We start from the raw sequence: 13,836 nt of genomic DNA, 5'->3' as shown, positions 1-13,836 counted from the left end.
TGGGGGCAATTCTAATCTCTGGGGGGAGTTGGTTCCAGAGGGCCGGGGCCACCACAGAGAAGGCTCTTCCCCTGGGTCCCGCCAAATGACATTGTTTAGTTGATGGGACCTGGAGAAGGCCCACTCATTAAGAACCTGGTCACGGAACGAATTAAGTTCGTAAGTAGAGGTACCACTGTACAGGACAACGACTGTATTTACTATGAAGCTGATATGAAGAAGCACACTGATTCTGGAAGGATTGTGGAAAGCATTCTAAAGAAGTGATTTGCAATACACATTTATCTTGAACTGTTCAACAGAAGCTTTTTAAAAGCTTACATGATTCCTTTGAAAGCACTTCCCTGCTCTCTGTATTTATATATATATAAACCACTGGCAGTCTAGCGGAAGTATTGTCTGTGCACGTTCGTGTAGTTTTGTGAGTAATACAAATTATATGGATGTTTTAATAATGATTCAAAGAGAGGCAATTTGTTCATGCCGATGCACGATGCTAAATAGCCTCTCAAAAAGCTTTCATAGCCCTACCATATATAAATTTCAGGATGTTTTTCTAGACTTTGTCCAACTTTGTCACCATAATTATAACTTTTCACTTTTAGCTATGCACTTTCTTGAATTTCCCACCATTCCACTTCTTCTGTATTTTAGCATATGAGAAAATAGACCGTATTTTTTGGACCATAAGACCCACAAGAGCAGTGATGGGCTGCCAAAATTTTTACTACCACACTGTGGCTGTGGCTTATGCATTTTGTTTCAATGTCTTTCAGTGCAAATTGGATGGTCTTGGGTGGAGCTCCAAATTTTGCTACCGGAACTGCGTGCCTGACCGTTCCTATAGGAGCCTATCACTGCACAAGAGTTTAAGATGCACTAAGATTTCTAAGAGGAAAACAAGGAAAAAAATTTTTTTGCCTTCCCTGGTCCCCATGAGCCCTTTACAGGCCTCTCAAAACCTCTGTGTATCCAATTTTTATGAAAAATTGGCCCATTTGTGGCTTCCTGAACCCCCCACTCATCCTGATTTTGCCCTCCACAGCCCCTGGGAGCACTCTGCAGGCCTCCCAAACCCTCTGTGAATCCTGTTTTTGAGAAAACAAGCCCATTTTTCACAAAAATGGAACATGCTGGGTGGGTTTCGAGAGGCCCAAAATACTCATTGTATAAGACGCACTGACATTTCCACCCTTTTTAAAAGCAGCATCTTATACTCAGAAAAGTATGGAACTTTGTCTTCTTTTCCAATGCCACATATATCATATGCCTTGGAGTTGGAGAGCATGCTTGTTGTGGTTGTTGTTTGCATGATCAATGTTGTCTGCATTGGTTGCCGATCAATTTCCGGTCACAATTCAAAGTGTTGGTTATGACCTATAAAGCCCTTCATGGCATCGGACCAGAATATCTCCGGGACCGCCTTCTGCCGCACGAATCCCAGTGACTGATTAGGTCCCACAGAGTTGGCCTTCTCTGGGTCCCGTTGACTAAACAATGTCGTCTGCCGGGTCCCAGGGGAAGAGCCTTCTCTGTGGCGGCCCCGACTTTCTGGAACCAGCTCCCCCAAGAAATTAGAACTGCCCCCACCCTCCTTGCCTTCCGTAAACTCCTTAAAACTCACCTCTGCCGTCAGGCGTGGGAGAATTGAGGCATTCCCCCCCCTTCCCCGGGCCTATACAATTTATGTATGGTATGTCTGTGTGTATGTCTGGTTTAATAATGGGTTTTTTAAATTTTTTAAATTTATTAGATTTGTTGTGAATTGTTTATTGTATGTTGTGAGCCGCCCCGAGTCTACGGAGAGGGGCGGCATACAAATCTAATAAATAAATAAATAAATGATCAGCCAGATGTTTAGAATATATTTAGCATTTTTGTCCAGCTCTGAAGTGTTTTCCAAGTACCTGGAATATGCAGCTGCTGTTTTTTGACAGTGTTAAAGTGATTGCCGTGGGCTGTAAGTGTTCCACATAAAGCTGCCTTTTGAAATGGACTGATGGTGATTTTGATACCACCAATGCTGTTCGAGAGGTGATCCAGATGTTTAGATATTGCACCCAAGCCTCCTATTACTATTGGTAGTGCTTTTGCTCTCGTGTGCTACATTTGTTCCACTTCTATTTGCAGATCTTCATTCTGTGGATTTTCTCCTAGTATTCTAACCTGCTGTCTCAAACTGGTTCTTTAGGATATTATGACACCTTTGGATACTTGAACAGATGTCCCAAAGAAGATAATTAAGAATACTCTATCAATCCAGAGGGTAAAATATAGAACATATTTAATGCCCCCCATCTTTTTTGGGAGGGGGGGAGAGTGGGAACCTAATCCACAACAGTTTTACGAAACTAATTTTTCTCCTACTGCCTATAAACCTAAAGAATTCCATGAACAAAGCCCTGGCCCTTTGAAGCTAGGACAGGAGATGAAGATTTAAAGTGAAATCCTGCAGAAAGCAATCAAAGAAACCTTGCCAGCCTCTTCAGTTCTCGCAATTAATTGTGATTGCTGAATTAAAACGCTCAATAATCCATTCCGGATGTCATCACTGTGAACCCAATAGTGATCTCACCTGTAATTATCTTAGTAAACCACCACCGTCCAAAGTCTATAGCTTGTTAACTGTACTGCATTAACACAGAAACGTCACTTGAAAAATCCACGAACGCTATGGACAGTATAAGAGATCAAATGCAAAAAAAGCACCTAACTTTAATAATTTAAATAGGGTTGGTCAGGTGACAGATCTGTCTTTATCAGATGATAGAACTCTGAGGAATTAGATCAACAAAATGCCAGTTGTCTGATCATAGCAATAACTTAAGAGTTATTAGTTATCAACTGCAAACATTTTTATTCTCCACAGGAGTTCTCATCATTTCTATTAATTGTGGTGTATATCCCGCCACAAGCCTGTGTAAACAAGGCATTATAAACTCTAGCTGATCAGATTATGGAGGCTCAAGTCAAATACCCACATTCACCAGCCATTATTCTAGTTTCCAAAATATTTTCAGCATGTCAACTATCCCAACCAAGGGCAAGAATACTTTAGATCACTACTACACAACACTAAAGGATGCTTATCAGTCCTTAACCCCAAGCAGCTGTGGGCCACTCTAATCATTGCATGATTTACCTTGTACCTACTTACAGACAAAGATTTAAAGCCACAGAACCAACAATTAAAATCAGTGAGGACTTGGACTGAAGAGGCAAAGTTAATAAAGGTACAGGCATGTTTTGATTGCATGGATTTGAATGTTTTTGAAGATACCTCTGCAGACCAAGATGCAGAGGTATCTATCCTATCCTATCCTATCCTACCCTACCCTATCCTACCCTACCCTATATTTATTCTCTTCTCCCTGCCCAAACCTATGCTGTTAAAATTAAGAAAACCAATAATAACCAGAAATAGAACTCTGTAGGGGATCTTTAGCCGAGTCTCCAATTAAACCCAGCCACTCTCAATGAGCTATGATGGTGAACTGCTTTAATCAGTAGAATCCACAGAGTCTTGATGTATCTTAATCATGGCTAGTAACTGCAACATACTGTATGTCAAGAACAGTGGTTATAAGTCAGCTGAGCCATCACGAAAGTTAGAATTTACATTGAGTCATATCTCTCACCCTTCATAGAGACACAACACTTAGATTTCTTCTTTCATGAGTTCTGCAAGAATCTATTGAAGAATGATTGTTGCTTATGTTCTCGGCATTCCTGTTGTCTTGTTTAGATAAATGACCCAAGTTACATTGGATGTTTTCAATCACTAGCTGAATCCCAACAATTGTGATATAATATACTCTGGCAACACATTTTTTTTCCTGTTATGTTCCCCTGACATTACATTCATCACCTCCCTGGCCCCAGACAGATTTAAGTCATCTTGAGCTGTACCAATGTTAAAATAGTATTTTTCTGCCCTGTTCCAATTCTATGCAAGAGAAATGTCAAACTGGGTACAAGATTTTTCATTCCCTTAGAAGAAATTTGGGAGGATGAACATGACGAGGATCGGAGGCAATAAATGCAAGATAAGGGTCAGGATTTAGGGCAGCAAATCCCATGCCAGTAACAATTTTGGATCCAGGCCAAAATATGTTCTGCTCTACTCTACCCTACCCTACCCTACCTTATCCTACCATATCCTACTCTATTCTATTCCATGTATGTAAACTGGATCACATTATCACAACCCTACATGGCATCGTACCAGAATACTTGTGGGCCGCCTCCTGCCGCAGGAGTCCCAGTGACAGGTTAGGTCCCACAGAGTCAGCCTACCCTAGGTCCCGTCAACTAGACAATGTCACTTGTTGGGACCCAGGGGAAGAGCCTTCTCTGTGGGGGGCCCTGGCCCTCTGGAATCAGCTCTGTGTGTATGTATGTATGTATGTATTTATTCATTCATTCATTCATTCATTTATTAGATTTGTATGCCGCCATAGACTCGGGGCGGCTAACAACAATAATAAAAACAGCATATAACAAATCTAATATTTAAACTAACTAAAAACCCTTATTAAAAACCAAACATACCCACAAACATACCATGCATGAATTGTATAGGCCTAGGGGGAAAGGAATATCTCAATTCCCCCATGCCTGACGACAGAGGTGGGTTTTAAGGAGCTTACGAAAGGCGAAGAGGGTGGGGGCAATTCTGATATATGGGGGGAGCTGGTTCCAGAGGGTCGGGGCCGCCACAGAGAAGGCTCTTCCCCTGGGTCCCGCCAAATGACATTGTTTAGTCGACGGGACCCAGAGAAGGCCCACTCTGTGGGACCTAACTGGTCGCTGGGATTCGTGCGGCAGAAGGCGGTCCCGGAGATATTCTGGTCCGATGCCATGAAGGGCTTTATAGGTTATAACCAACACTTTGAATTGTGACCGGAAACTGATATTACACTAAGGCTTTTAGTATGTATGATTGTATGATGTATGATTGTGTGTTACACTAGGGCTTTTAGTTGTATTTTAAATTATTATCTAATTTAAATTATTAGATTTATGCTACATGCTTATGTTTGTATCTATCCTGTGAGCCGCCCCGAGTCCTTGGAGAAGGGCAACATAGAAATCTAATAAATAATAATAATAATAATAATAATAATAATAATAAGCTCCCCCCAGAGATTCATACTGCCCCCCCCTCCTAGCATTCCACAAGAGTCTAAAGACTCGTCTATGCCGCCAGGCTTGGGGCCATTAGACTCTAGTCCCCTGGCCGATCAATGTATTGTAAGTTAGTTGATTGAATGGGAACGAGAGTTTTTTTTAATGGTTTTAGGTTTTTAAATTAATTAATCTAAACTAATTGGATTTGGGATGTTATATTGTTCCTTTATATGCTGAAGCCGCCCCGAATCTTCGGAGAGGGGCAGCATATAAACCCAATAAATAAATAATAATAATAAATAAACAAATTATAATTTGAATTTTAAACTTTTTTTGAGTGTTGTTATGCATCTTTTGAGTTTTGAGGAAAGCTTGCAAATGAACAGATACAAATAACGAGCATTTTATTAGGAAAAACTCTGCAAAATATTTATCGTTAGATTACACCATGCACCAGAATTGTTCTTCTTGAAAGAAATGTATGCAATTTTTTCATGCAGATCATAAATAAAGCAAGGAAAAACCCACAACACTGGAAATAAGGAGAAATGGAACAAAAGAGATATATGTTCTCATCTATTCTCCGGTACATGCATTCCATTGAATTCACTCAGATGTGTCTTAGAAGGATGGTTCAGTAGAAACATTAACATTTACCTCTGAATCTCAAAGTTTATGCAGCAAATTAGTTTGTGCAAAAAAGCTGCACTACTTTTTTCAGGTCTTTTCTATGAAACAATTTGCTGTGATTTGTTTTTTCCCCATCAGTGGAATCCTACCCATTACATGCAAGCTACTGTTTACATTCTAAAACACTGGTCAACAGAAGAAACCCCTCCCTCCCTATAATTATGGAATGTTTTTTAAAAATGAAACTTTTATCAAAGTCATTAATGAAGCCACTATAAATTATTCCCAGTTTGTCAAAGACCCTGGGATGTCAAGAGATAACAGAAATGACAGATGAACGGTGAAAACTTTGGCAAGTAAACTCTATTGTAATGAATCAATGTCATTTGCAAAAAGCTATTTGGAAATCATACTTCACTGGAAGTTCCAGATCTGCCCTGGTTAATTCTTGCTTTTTAAAATTTAAAAGGGTAGGCTTCAATTCTTGCACTGAAAACTGAAACCCAGAATTTTCTCTTTAACTGTAGCAACAATATCTAACTAGGCAAGTATAAGGTCTCCTTAACTTCAGATACTGCTACTTTAAAGGAAGCGTAACTGATAGAAAATGGAAAAACAATAATATAAGCACACTTTATGTAAGAATAATTACATCCCCCTCCTCAATTGCAACAAACATTGATTCCCTGTTTATTTGAGGCACATCTGTTGCAATACCTACCATATTATTATTATTATTATTATTATTATTATTATTATTATTACATCTGTTGCAATACCTACCTTATTATTATTATTATTATTATTATTATTATTATTATTATTATTATTTATTGGATTTGTATGCCACCCCTGAGGCAGACTGCATTAGATTTGATTTATTGATTGATTGGTTCAATTTGTATGCCGCCCAACTCCCTAAGGACTCTGATTTGATTTATGACCATCCACTAAATTCAGTTATGATGGACTTTCCCAGGTTTACTTACAACTTAGATTCAAAATTCCAATGGCTGCTCCTGCTTCCACAATAATGCAATCACACTTTAGTTGCTTAACAACCAACCTGTATGCCGATTTGCAATGCCCTGTGGTCATGTGATCTCAGTGTATATCATTTTTTTTAAAAAAAACAGATTGTGGATGAGGGAGTACGTTATTCCCTAAGCTCCTTCTGGAATCCTGCAGAGTCTATTAGGCATCTGGGGTGAAGCCAATTAATTGGCTCATCCTCCCCACGATGGGGGAGTGGTGCCTTAAAGTCTAACTTCAGCAGGAAATGATCTGACCATGACAAGGGAAAAGTATCTATACCCCTTAATTCCAGATCATATCTTCACTGCCCTGAGATGAACACTAGATCAAGTGTGTCCCCCCCCCCCCCCCAATGAATCAGACCTTGAATATAACCGCAATGCTTAACAACTGGTTCATATTGATGATAGTTGCAGGGTCCCAGATCACTTTTTGTGACCTTCTGACAAGCAAAGTCAATGGGAATCCAGATTCACCTAACAACTGTGGTTACTAATTTAACAACTGCAGTGATTCACTTAACAACTGTGGCAAGAAAGGTCATAAAATGGGGCAAAATTTGCTTAACAAATTTCTTGCCTGGCAACAGAAATGCTGGGCTTAGTTACATAGAAACATAGAAGACTGACGGCAGAAAAAGACCTCATGATCCATCTAGTCTGCCCTTATACTATGTTCTGTATTTTATCTTAGGATGGAAATATGTTTATCCCAGGCATGTTTAAATTCAGTTACTGTGGATTTATCAACCACGTCTGCTGGAGGTTTGTTCCAAGGATCTACTACTCTTTCAGTGAAATAATATTTTCTCATGTTGCTTTTGATCTTTCCCCCAACTAACTTCAGATTGTGTCCCCTTGTTCTTGTGTTCACTTTCCTATTAAAAACACTTCCCTCCTGGACCTTATTTAACCCTTTAACCTATTTAAATGTTTCGATCATGTCCCCCCTTTCCCTTCTGTCCTTCAGACTATACAGATACGTTTCCTGATACGTTTTATGCTTAAGACCTTCCACCATTCTTGTAGCCCGTCTTTGGACCCGTTCAATTTTGTCAATATCTTTTTGTAGGTGAGGTCTCCAGAACTGAACACAGTATTCCAAATATGGTCTCACCAGCACTCTATATAGCGGGATCATAATCTCCCTCTTCCTGCTTGTTATACCTCTAGCTATGCAGCCAAGCATCCTACTTGCTTTCCCTACCTAGTTATAGTCATAACAGCTACCTGTGTTTGGCAACATCCCCACGTAATTGGGATTCTTGTATTATCAACCAACCACCACTGGTTTGAAATAACAGCTACAAGGGCAGGCATTATATCTCTTTGATGATGGTTGAGAGATGCTAAAGGAAAATGCAAGTTACTCCAGGGATCCTGCCTTCGAGTTCAAAGAGGGACAAACAGACAATTCTGTGAAAAGCTAATTATCTACCTTGACTTTAGTTACCTGTTAGGAGCCTCTGGGAAGAACCTTATCAGAACTGTTGCAACCTGAAGTCTTTGGAGAAGAATGGAGTATACATTTCATTAAATAAAATAGCTAGATAACTAAATGTGAGGATATAAGGTTTATGTTTTTATTCTCCAGCCTGAACAGAGTTTGCTTATCATTAGACAGCCAGGACCCAGAGAGAGAGGGGAAAAAAACATACCTCATTCATTTCAGCATATTTAGAACTGCAATCTTAATGTCAGCTTGACTGGCACATTAGAATCATCACATTTCCTCCTTTGCTAAACTGTTTAGCAAACTCTACTTATCAGCTCTCGCTCTTGGGAACTGCAAGCAGAAAGGAGGGAGCTATTCAAGTTTTCTCTTTCTTGCAGAGGTGAAAAGGAGGATAGAAGAAGATAAGTGGATGAAATGGGGAATGGTGGTGGGGAAGAGAAATGTGAACCAGCCTTTCTAGTAGACCAGTGTGCATGGAGATGTTCTTATTCCCCAATATCAGTGGGGAGAAAAAATGAAGGCATGTGTTTCATATTAAATGAAACACATGTTTAGCAGCTGGCTTCTTTTTGTGACCTCTAAAGGAAGAATGCATAACACTTTTATGAGGACAGCTACATCTTCCTTTTGCTACTACAAAATAAAACAATTTGGATGTCACCTGCCCAAAGTGCTGGAAGCCACAGCCCTGAGCCAGGCAATTCTCCTCCTTTTGTCACATCTCTCCAGTCTGTTACTTTCTTTTCTCTCTTCTAATTTTTCTCTCTCCCTTCTCTTTGCCCGTATAACAACTATCCTTGTGGTGTGACCAGAACAATCTAGAACTGAACATACTCAAAACCGTAGAAATGGTGGTAGACTTTAGGAGAAACCCTTCCACCCTTCCACCTCTCACAATATTAAACAACACAGTATCAACAGTAGAGACCTTCAAATTTCTAGGTTCTATCATATCTCAAGACCTAAAATGGTCACCTAACATCAAAAACATCATCAAAAAACCACAACAAAGAATGTTCTTTCGATGCCAGCTCAGGAAGCTCAAACTGCCCAAGGAGCTGCTGATACAGTTCTACAGAGGAATCATTGAGTCTGTCATTTGCACCTCTATAACTGTCTGGTTTGGTTCTGCAACCCAACAGGACCGACACAGACTTCAGAGGATAATCAGAACTGCAGAAAAAACAATTGCTGCCAACCTGCCTTCCATTGAGGACCTGTATACTGCATGAGTCAAAAAGAGAATGAGGAAAATATTTACTGACCCCTTGCATCCTGGACACAAACTGTTTCAACTCCTACCCTCAAAACGTCGCTACAGAGCACTGCACACCAAGACAACTAGACACAAAAACAGTTTTTCCCCGAATACCATCATTCTATTAAACAAATAATTCCCTCAACACTGTCAGACTTTTTACTAAATCTGCACTTCTACTTCTACTAGTTTTTCTCATCATTCCTATCATCCTTTTCCTCCCACTTAGGACTGTATGACTGTAACCTGTTGCTTGTATCCTAAGATTTTTATTAATATTGATTGTTTCTTCATTGCTTATTTGACCCCTATGACAATCATTAAGTGTTGTACCACATGATTCTTGACAAATGAATATTTTTCTTTTATGTACTCTGAGAGCATATACACCAAGATAAATTCCTTGTGTGTCCAATCACACTTGGCCAATTAAAAAAAAAATCCATTCTATTCTATAACAAAGAAAAACCGTTCATATGATTAACTGCTTTTTTTGCATGGCGTTTACCTTCCTTCTGTAAAATTTAAGTCATAGGACCAAGAGATAAATAAATTGTCAAAAGGCAGGCTGAAGTAATTTCAAGAGACAAAGCTACTTCAGTCGACAGTGGGTGAGATTTCTAATTGCAGCGTTAGGAAACATACTAGAAACATGCATGAGTATGTTAGTTTTACCTAAGAGATGGGAAACACCAAACAAATGAGAACAGTGGGATTAAATTAAAAACGTAATTTCCAAAAAAAAAACATGTATCCTAAGCCACCTTATTAAAATGAGGGGATCTTTTTTTTTTAATTTCTGTGCACACAGAAAGTATGTTTGGGACTCAGTGAAGCTGTAATGGTATGTGGGAATGACCTTGGGGGATTCAATTCAATTCAGTTCAATTTATTAGATTTGTATGCCGCCCCTCTCCGAAGACTCGGGGCGGCTCACAACGATAAAAACAATATTACTATGGCACAAATCTAATATTAAAAATAACTAAAAACCCTATCATAATTAAAACCAAACAGCACATACATATCAAACATAAATAATAATGAGCCTGGGGGAAGATGTCTCAAATCCCCCATGCCTGGAGGTATAGGTGGGTCTTAAGTAGTTTACAAAAGGCAAGGAGGGTGGGGGCAGTTCTAATCTATGGGGGAAGTTGATTCCAGAGGGCCAGGGCCGCCACAGAGAAGGCTCTTCCCCTGGGGCCCGCCAGACGACATTGTTTAGTCGACAGGACCCGGAGAAGGCCAACTCTGTGGGACTTTGTCGGCCGCTGGGATTCGTGCGGTAGCAGGCGGTTCCGGAGGTACTCTGGTCCAATGCCATGTAGGGCTTTAAAGGACATAACCAACACCTTGAATTGTGACCGGAAACTGATAGAAGGATAGAAGGAGGAAGGAGAAAAAGTGTGGGAAGTATTTCAGAATGTACCCTTCCTGTCATTAAAAAGAGAGGAGGGGAGATATGTACTTGCAGATTTGCAAACCATGCATCAAACTCCAGGGAAATCAGAAAATCAGGAAGTTCAAATGAAAGGTTTATAAAGATTTATTTCAAGCTTAACCTCCCTACAAGAATCTGAACTATTAATGGTCCAGTCAAATTGGTAGTAGATAAGAGTCAAAGGAATTCAAGGTGGGCTGTACTTAGATCTGTTGTGGGTATGAAAAGACTCATGACTGATTATGTGTTTGACCTCTCCCAGAGGCTCAGGACACCATGTAAATTGATTTTTAAAAGACATAGAAATGGAAATGGGAAAAGGGAGAGATGAAATAGGAAAAAATGAATCTCAGTCCAATAACTCAAATTTCTTGAATATGGGTACTAATACATTAAGCAAACAGGGTACTAAACAAACAAACAATACTCAAACAACCTTTTTCTTGAGATGAATATATCCTCATAGCTCCTGAAACCAAGTATGGGTCGCCTTCTAGTTTCTTCACGAGGTCTCACCCAGCCTTGATTTCTGGAGCCAATGGAGATTGACAGATAAAAATCTATACTTTTCTGTACAATCGTATTATGGATACATGTGAACCATTGTGTTCTGTCGGGCTCTCTGGTAGACTCCTCCCAAAAATTCACAGGTACAAATTTCAGACACACACACGTTGGAAAATTCAAAACAATGTAATGAAAATTCACTTAAACCAAGCCCTCTTTTGGTATAGCAAAGAGCACTGGTCTCCAAACAAACTGGTAATTTGTACAAGTCCCTTATCAGTTCTGTGATACTTAGCTTGCACCTGTGAGGCAATTCACAGTCCTTCTTCTTTCACAAAGTGAAACACACTTTGCCCTGGTTTAGTTTCAAAGCGGGGAAAAATCAGCACACAAAAGGTCGAAGTCAGTAAAGCAGGCACGAAACGCAAGGATCAGATAATCCTCCACAATGGCCAAACCCACAGGCTGCTCTTTATAGCAGCCTCACTAATTACCACAGCCCCACCCAACCACAGATGGCCTCATTTTCTTTGATAATAATCTCTCAGTTGTTGTTGCCTATGCATCGCTCTCCGCATGCGTGGCTGTATCATTAACTCTTGTTCTGAATCCAAGGAGGAGCTAGATCATTGATCTCCTTCTGAGCTGTCTGCCACACTCTCCTCTTCCCTGTCACTCATGTCTTCTTGGTCAGAGGAGCCTTCATCAGCAGATTCCACCGGGGGGCAAAACAGGCCTGCAGCATGTGGATTTCTCCCCCACATCCACAGTCCTTGGGGCAGGAGCTGGGCCAGAGCTAACCACAACACCATTGGTTTTTAATAAGGGTTTTTAGTAATTTTAAATATTAGATTTGTTATATGCTGTTTTTTATTATTGTTGTTAGCTGAGTCTACGGAGAGGGGCGGCATACAAATCTAATGAATGAATGAATGAATGAATGAATGAATGAGGATTTTTATTTCAAGCTTCAGAGTAATGATTTGGCCACGGTGTGGCATGAGAATGATATTTAATTTGGCCACAGGTATTTTTGTTAAAGTAAAGAAATGGCAGGTAAATATGGTCTTGACAAGAAAAAGAACTATGAGAAAAAAATCTGTCATGGACACAATGGTAGCTACTTAATGTCTTTTGTGGTTATTTCCTTCCCATCCAACTGCAATCAAAGGTTAGGTTAATAGCGCTAGTATTCAACAACATGCGTTTAATGACAGATTTTATGTGTATTCTTAACAAGAAAATCATGTGGTCAATTCTTGCTACAGTATTTGCTTTTGACTGGCATAAACACAATATGAAAAATGATCAACAAGAATACCATTCATAATTCTTGAAGGGATGGTGATTAGCCTTCCTGTTCAAAAATAAATTCTCAGGGTTAAATTTTTCAAACATAGTTCTGTACTCTCAGATACTTTTCTTGTGTCAACTACTGTAAATTGTGTTTAGGCAGGAAGACAAACTAGAAGTAAGACTTGGCTTGTGTATTTTATTGATGATACATTCCAGTAGTGTATAACTTGTAGTTTGTAGGATTACTCAAAAGTGTTTTGTTGCAACGCCAAAGGCTACTCCCTTTGTGGAAATGGGACAGCATTACTATGAAGAATAAAAGAAAATGCCATAACACTAACTTTGTAAAGTTTTCCATAACTCTTTGTCAAGGTCAGGGATAAAAAACATCACAGGATAGAAAAATGAGCCCAAATATCACAAAGAAACTCAGGAATTGCGGTTCTTCAAGTGTAGAAGCCAGTGTAAACTAATCATAAAAGAAAATCCAAAACACCTCCAAGAGATAGTGGGTAGAACCACAGTCGCACAAAAATTGATAATCAGTGTGACACTAAAATTATGTATTCATTGCAAATTCTCCAAAATATGAATATATCTACTATATAAAGAGTCCACGGAGGGGGGCGGCATACAAATCCAATCAATCAATCAATCAATAAAATGTATGTACACACACACACACGCACAGCTCTTCTAAAATTATACACATTCAGCCTCATTTACTGAGATAGGAAAAACATACCCACAGCCCTGAAGGGGGGGGGGATTCTACTGGTTCTGCATACCTGTCCGTATCCATAGGAGCCCATCACTGGTTCTGTTGGACCTCAGGGGCCCGGGAGGAGGCCAATTGCCTTTCATATCATATATCATATATATTCTCTCCTTATCTCTCTCTCTCTATATATATATATATATTATTTATATATCATATATATTCTCTCCCTATCTCTTATATCATATATATTCTCTCCCTATCTCTTATATCATATATATTCTCTCCCTCCCATCTACTTCTCTTCTATTTTACTTTCTATCTTTATATATATTACTTAATGTCTATTCTCTTCCATATGTATTG

This window comes from Erythrolamprus reginae, chromosome 5 (genome assembly GCF_031021105.1).
Source record: "Erythrolamprus reginae isolate rEryReg1 chromosome 5, rEryReg1.hap1, whole genome shotgun sequence".
Taxonomy (NCBI): Eukaryota; Metazoa; Chordata; class Lepidosauria; order Squamata; family Dipsadidae; genus Erythrolamprus; species Erythrolamprus reginae.
Note: the sequence above shows the minus strand (reverse complement) of the source record.